Source organism: Epinephelus lanceolatus, chromosome 18, assembly GCF_041903045.1.
Source record: "Epinephelus lanceolatus isolate andai-2023 chromosome 18, ASM4190304v1, whole genome shotgun sequence".
In the NCBI taxonomy this organism is placed as follows: domain Eukaryota; kingdom Metazoa; phylum Chordata; class Actinopteri; order Perciformes; family Serranidae; genus Epinephelus; species Epinephelus lanceolatus.
Genome location: NC_135751.1, coordinates 7,472,501 through 7,479,570, shown reverse-complemented (window position 1 = coordinate 7,479,570; position 7,070 = coordinate 7,472,501). Strand labels below are relative to the sequence as shown.

Genomic DNA, 7,070 nt, shown 5'->3' with positions numbered 1-7,070 from the left:
CATTCTCTGAATGCCCAAAGTCTTTAGCTTTCAGTTGTAAAGTTTCATGTGGCTGTGAAATCCTAGAGGACAGTGAGGTGAGGTGAGGTCAAGTTTGAAAAAAATGGTCTTACTACGATGAAATGGCTGTATTCAAACACAGTAAGCAAAAATTACACATTTGTATTGCATGGTATTGCCAAAAATGCATTGGACTAGCATGGATATCCAAAGAACTTGGGTAACCATTTTTTACCCAAGAAAGTAACGTTGGCTACGCCAGGATCCTCGTGTGGAACAGCATAAAAATATATACAGTGCAGGATTTTCTGAGAAAACAATGTACAGACTCAAACAAAAGTAATCACTCTCAATCATCACTCATGACCCTCACTCGTGTGGTGGTGTATTGATCTGTTTTGACTCTGCCCTTTGCCTGTATTTTTTTAAAATTTTGACCTAATTTTGTTGTGCCTGGGATGTACGTGGGCACAGCATGCAGGTGAGGTTAGGACTTTATAAAAAAGTATCAATCAGGTTCCAGACCTTAAGCAGCATATATCCAAGAGGAAGCTATAAAAATTGCGTACATGTGTTTAAGCATGGAAACACCATATTTTGTTTATGACTAGCCTAAATATGCTAGTTGGAGTACTCCGACCAAAACCAGAATGTAAAAAGAGAATGCTTATAACCCAACTTCTCTGTGTTCATGTAAACACTATATCATGTATATGATGATCAAAACCAGGATAAGCTACATAAATGGATTATTCATGTCCATGTAATTGCACTCAGTGTCTTCCAAAACCACCAGTGGCTATGGTTTGTTAAGGTTTGTTTAAGGACAGGAATTGTTCAACGTGTTAAAAATTCTCAATTTACTTTTCTTGCCGAGAGTTAGATAAGATAAAAAAAAATAACACACGTGTCTGTTCACTAAATATATGGGTGTTCTGTGGACTGTTTCTTGGCCTGACACAGTAACTTGGAGTCTGGTCACCAACATAAGGGTTGCCAGTGAACCAGCAGAGACTCTAGGAGGTTACTGGTCCCAGCCAAGAACTACTTTGGCACATAGCCCTACATAAAACTACAACGTGTTGTTTTAAGGCTTCAGTTTTTGTACACATTAAACAAATGAAATACATGTTAATCAGTGAGCTTTAGAGGTGACGTAGGGCATGTTTTGTTACTTATGGTATGAGCCAGGCTAGCTGTTTCCAGACGTTGTGCAAAGCTAAGCTAACCCGCTGCTAGTGGTGGCTTCAAATTAACTGTACAGATATGAAAGTTACACTGATCTTCTGATTTAATCCTCACCAAGAAAGTGAATCGGCATGATTTCCAAAATGTTGAACTATTTCTTTGAGTTTAGGGAAAAATCGTAGTCACAGTAAAAGAAACTAATGTTGACAGTTTATATGGAACAGGACACAAACAATGATCATCTCCCTTCGTACACCCAACAACATAAACCAACTACTGAAGTTTTGTGGTGCCATTGCTTTTATCATTCACATGATCAAAAGAGGAAGCATTACAGGAAAAAGTTTTTTAAACAAGTGAGTAATGCCAGCCCAGTCACCAGAAGAAAATGTTGCCATTGTATGTTTCTGCAAACCATGGATATGTACATTTTTACTTTTTTTTACCTAGACATAGTTCAGATCATGTATATGAGCTAAGTTTCTCATTAGGAAGAGGAGGGGATGGTGGATGAAGTGACACCTTGGTGAGACGTTTGCCAAGCAGCAAAGCGGTAAACCACCGGTCGAGACCAACAAAAGTGGGTGTTTTTGAAATGACAGATCATAAACAAGCCATGTTTGTTGTGCCAAAAGTGATTGTTTTTTAATGACAGGACATGTCCAGCTGTGTTTGTTGTCACAAACGTGATTGTTTTTTAATGACATGCCAGGACATGTTCAGCCATTTATGCAGTGACCAAACAGGGTATTTTAAGCCAAAACATGATATTTTCCTAACCCTGGCCAAATTTTTTTGGTACTTAACCACATGTTAACCAGAGTGTTGTCACAACACGAATTCAAAAACTGAAATGGAAAGAAATGGAAAGTTTTAACATGTCCACTACATTTGAAACACACTTTTTTTAATTATGTTGAACATGATGGTGCAATGACAAAACGAGAGGCTCTGAGGTCATAAAATCAAATGGCTTTATCCCAGAATTATAGGCTGTTTAAAATAATGCACAAAAATGTATACTATGTAATGATGAGCCAGTAATTTGTGTATGACCCACTTATTTGGGAAGGCTGTAATCACATGACCAATGCTCTGACAGGAGTACAGAAGGAGGCAGGTTGGGGTGGTGAATGAGTCATAAAACACAGGACTTTCCCCAGGAGACTGGTGTTCAGAAACATTTGAAATCTGAGTCAACACTGAGTCACTTTAAGCTACTCTGTCACCATGTTTCTTTTCCTAAACCTAACCACAGTAACTTTTCTTCCCTAAAGCAATACAAACTGTTGTATGAAGATACATTGTATAGAAACATGAAGGCAGTCCGAAAATTTTATACCAGTTTTTTGAGACAATTATTTGTTATCTTGAAACTATCTTGAAAGTAAAGTGTCTTAGATTATTTGGCTAAACCAGGGGTAGGCAACCTGCACCTCTGGAGCTGCATGCAGCTCTTTAGACTCTCTTCATTGACTCCCTGTGGCTCTTATGTGATTGCAAGTGCTTTTTATCCCACTGGAATCTTTTTAGTGATGTAAACAATGTGAGATCTAACTGATGGCTGCACTGATGAGAATAAGATCCAAGCTGAACTTACAGTTTGCCTTTAAAGTCACAGTTGGTATGAAAATAACTTCTTGTAATATTTGCTGAACTGTCATCCCAAAGAAAATGAGAAAGATAGTTTGAAAAAAAAACCATGTCCCTCCTCCTCCTATTGCCTTCAACACCAATTGCTAAAATCTATCAGTCATGTCAATCACAGTTCCTAAACTGCAGTCAAAATGCCAAACTGGGCACCGCTGATCAAATATGAATCAATATTCTGCTAGTGCATTGCCTGTTTATTTCCTCACATGTTTTCAGAAACACATTTTAGTGTACTGTTTAGCTGTAAAATGAGAACATTTGCTTCAGCTTGACTGTTTTCAACATGGCAGCCAGTTCACAAACTTTCTCAATAGAGTAGGCATGATTTAGTGTGGAAGAATAGTGACAGTTTCAGTAAATATGACAAATAGTTTTTTTTGTTTTGTTTTTTTTTATTAATGCAACAGGTCACAGCTTAAATATTTGTAAGCATGTGCAGTCTTCAGGCTGTAGAACAAAAGAACATGGCAGAGAAATGAAGGAATTTTGTTGCTTTTCATTGTTTGTGGTGTTTATGTCTTCACAGAACACATTAACACAAACTCTATTGTAGTATCACATTCTTTTATCAGTTTCACTGTTACACGACATAATTTTCCACAGCTAGCCACGCTGGTCTGCATTTTACATCCTGCTTTGCATCTCTTTCCCATTTGTGGCACAGAATCAAAACACGTAAAGAAACCAGACTATGTTTTATATATGCCAAGAGTCATCTGAAAGATCGAAAAATGCAAATCCATGTTAATTCAATTACAGTTGAATCGTCACGCAAGTCCAATAACTCAGACTTGCAGCACTGCCTTCCTCTGGTTATAATCAAATGATTAGAGTGCATGTGACTGAATCCAGCAGCAGGAGGTCAGACTGCTGCAGTAAATCATATCTAACAAGTAAAATCCCTTCAGCACCAGGTTCCTGCTTGGCTTAATGAATATCCAACTGCGTGACCCTGGTGTGAAAAGAAGTTTAGAAAACCTCTTGAGTTGCTGCGTGATCATCTGAAGCAGCGATATGGTGATACACAATGAACTCTGAGTGAACAGAGATGGTCGAGGTCAGCTGGTGGATAGAAGTATTACATTTAGGAATCATGTCAGGGGATGTTTCGTAGACGAGGATCCCTGTGAAAAAAAAGACAAAGATATCTGTTTAGTCTCTGAAAAACAGCCACGCATATCTGAGAGACAAAGCCGACCATCAAAAGAGAATGAGACGGACAGGAAGCACGACAAAAAAGGCAGACTTTCCAGGAGGCCAAACCGCCCTTTGGAGTGTCTTTTGTTGACCACCAATAAGCAATAAGGGGCAATAAGGCAGCCGTAAAGCCACCGCTGGCACAACTGCCTCCTCCACTTCCTCCAACCACCAATAAATGAGTTTGTCAATTACCCCCGTGGTAAAAAGTAAAGGTGGGAGAGAGAGACAGATGGGAAAAAGGAAAGAGGCATGTAGACGGACAGGGAGGAAGACAGGACAGAGATGAGGCAGGAGACAGTGTGGCGCTGCAGAAATGTTGCTGTCTCAACATGGCGCCTTCAGACCTGCAGCCAGGAAACTGAGGCTGTCCTCCCTCCGTCCTTTATTGCTCTTCCCTCTATCTCTCGTCTCGTCATCCATTTCCTCTCCTTGTTTATTTCCTTGTTTTCTCCTGCCTGCCCTACTCTGCTCTTTGTATTTGCACTATTTTGTCTCCACTGAATTACACTCAGCATCGCTTGCCTTTCCTCCAGTGTCTTTTCTTTTCCTTCTCTCCTCCTCTCCTAGCAAACGGACAGCAGCTGACTATTGCAGCAGCAGAGGAAGTTCAGCCATGTGTTCCTGATCAAAGCTGCACATTGAAGCCCTGTGGGTCGCTTCTCATGCAATATAATGACTCAGAGTGCTGCCTTTAGCCTCCGATGAAACAGGGTGATGGTCAGGTTGAGGGACATGGATCTATTGTTAGATCACTATCCTGTCCTAACATGTTGAGATATCCAACTACAGCATGATATGCACTGTGCAGTAGGCCACCCCCACAATACACTGTAAGATGATATTCTAGAGGTGACTCCACTCTTTAGCCACTGTCTTGAATATCTAAGCTGCAGGAAACAGAAAACCACATCATTTGTTTGCAACTTGTGACCATAAAGAGAAATACAGAGATAGCAGGGGTCATTTACGGCAGCTCTATCAGCACATCTGATACTGATAATACAACCAGTCATGGTGAATTTGGACTACACACAGGTATGTGATGCTTTGGATGGGATACAAATGCAAACCTTGTGGATGCAACCCAGCAGATTTTGACATGATAAATAGTAATATTACCAGTGATACTGCTTCTACTGCCACTGTGACTCCTACAACTGGCAGCCCAGTCTCTCTGTGATCTTTTCAAGAATTTTTCTTTAACAAATTATTATTAGGGTATTTATTAAAAGGAAATGGAGTATGTTTGTCTTTTATCTCTGCTTCTCTCTGTCTAAAGGAAATGCCCTGCACCATCTGTATCTCTTGCATTTTGAACTTAACTGAACAGGAAGTGGAACTCATCAAACTTCAGAAACAGAAGTTAGAAATCTCTCACAGGAAATACTACATCAATAGAAACACTAGCATGTTTCCCACAGACTAAAGTAAGTTGGAAAATCAACTATAATCCACTTAACTGGAAACTGGCAGAGTTGTGAATCCCACTGGCATAAAGCTGGTACTTTCTCTGTTCATGTATACATATATATATGTGTGTGTGTGTGTGTGTGTGTGTGTGTGTGTGTATACAGTTGAGTCTGCTTGTGTATCACAGTTGAACCATCTGTAACATGCAGACTGGTCTGGTTTATTTCAAGTAAATTGCAGCTGCCAATTTGGACGTAGGAAAGAGAGGAGATGACATAAAATGCATAATTATAATAAGTCATAATTATGGAATTCCAGTGTGTTCAGAATGAGAAGCACTTAACATTAAAATTTCATAGTAATACAGCCTATACTTTATTTAAAAATAGAATTCAGTGTCTAGTCTAGCACCAACATTTCTTCAGTAGTGAAAATTTTGGCACTTTATTAAAATAATGTGTCGGTTGAAACAGGTAGAAACTTTGGTCATGCAGACAGGATAGCAGTTCCACAGAATTATGCAAAAGATTAATTCTTCTCACCAAGTGTGTTTCAAATATAGACATTTTAGATCTTCATTTAGCTAACACTGAGGACACTGAGATTATGTCCTCTGTATATTTTGGGGGAATTTGTGTGTTGTATTTTATGAGCTGATTTCATGTTGTTTTTTTTTTGTTTGTTTGTTTGTTTTTTAATTTTGATTACTCTGAGGTAAAAAAAAAAGAAAAGAAAAAAATAGATACATAAATAAATAATGAAATCACAAATAATAAGTGAAATATTTAAATAATGCTTTTTGGCCTTTGGCTGAAAGAAAGAACCAATAAATATTTTTATCTAGCCTGTATGTAATAAATAATACACATATTTATGGCCAGTGTGTTTCATGATTTATCAAAGTGTCCCATTTCTGCTGAACCCACACTTAAAATTTCAGTGGGATTTTCAGAAGGATATTAAACACCTTCATATTGGAAATAAGTATTTTCTTTTAAAACAGTTAAGACATGAAAATGAAGTAATTATGCAGTGTGATCTCACTATTTCTAAATCCTGGCTACAGCTCTGGCTCTTTTACATCCTGCAGACATGAACGAGTGAATAATAAATAAAGTGATCACTACAAATCAACAGTCATCACGCTGTAAACGGCCTGTGGCCTCCTGTCATTATGCAAAGAAAAAAATGCAATACACTCACCATTAGACGAAGACAGGCAGACTGTGTCCAAGTTGCCTGGATGGGAAATGAACATAAAATCTAACTGGATTAAGTATGAAGCGCTTCGGGTCTATATTTGGAAAAAAAGGGTGGATAGATGCGACTGACACAAGAAAATGAAAACGAGACAATGTCTCAGTATAGCGAGCCTTTACTTTCCTCTTCCTCTAAGTCTGTGTGCGGTTCTTCTGCGGAGACTTCATTCCGAGTGGACACACCTCGGATCAATGTGTGAGTCCAGATTAAATTTGGATTCATACATAGGATATATTACTTTAGTTTTGTTTTTTTTTTCATTTGTGTTGTTTTCTTTCTTTCTTTCTTTCTTTTAAAATCTTCATAATAAAAAGAAAAATAATCCACCAGCCACCACATAGGAACCAAACTGAGCATCT

At 38.5% G+C, this 7,070-nt stretch overlaps 1 protein-coding gene across 5 annotated transcripts in view; it reads right to left on the bottom strand.

The window, feature by feature from the left end:
• Positions 1-3,322: 3,322 nt before the first annotated feature.
• LOC144458636 (uncharacterized) overlaps positions 3,323-7,070 on the bottom strand; it is a 12,636-nt gene continuing 8,888 nt past the window's right edge. For 2 of the 5 annotated variants that reach the window (XR_013488033.1, XM_078161512.1), the window contains exon 2: positions 3,323-7,070. This exon is cut by the window's right edge and continues 554 nt beyond it. The gene's annotated coding sequence lies outside the window, so the exon portion shown is untranslated. The other 3 variants (XR_013488031.1, XR_013488030.1, XR_013488032.1) reach the window with 3 other exon arrangements.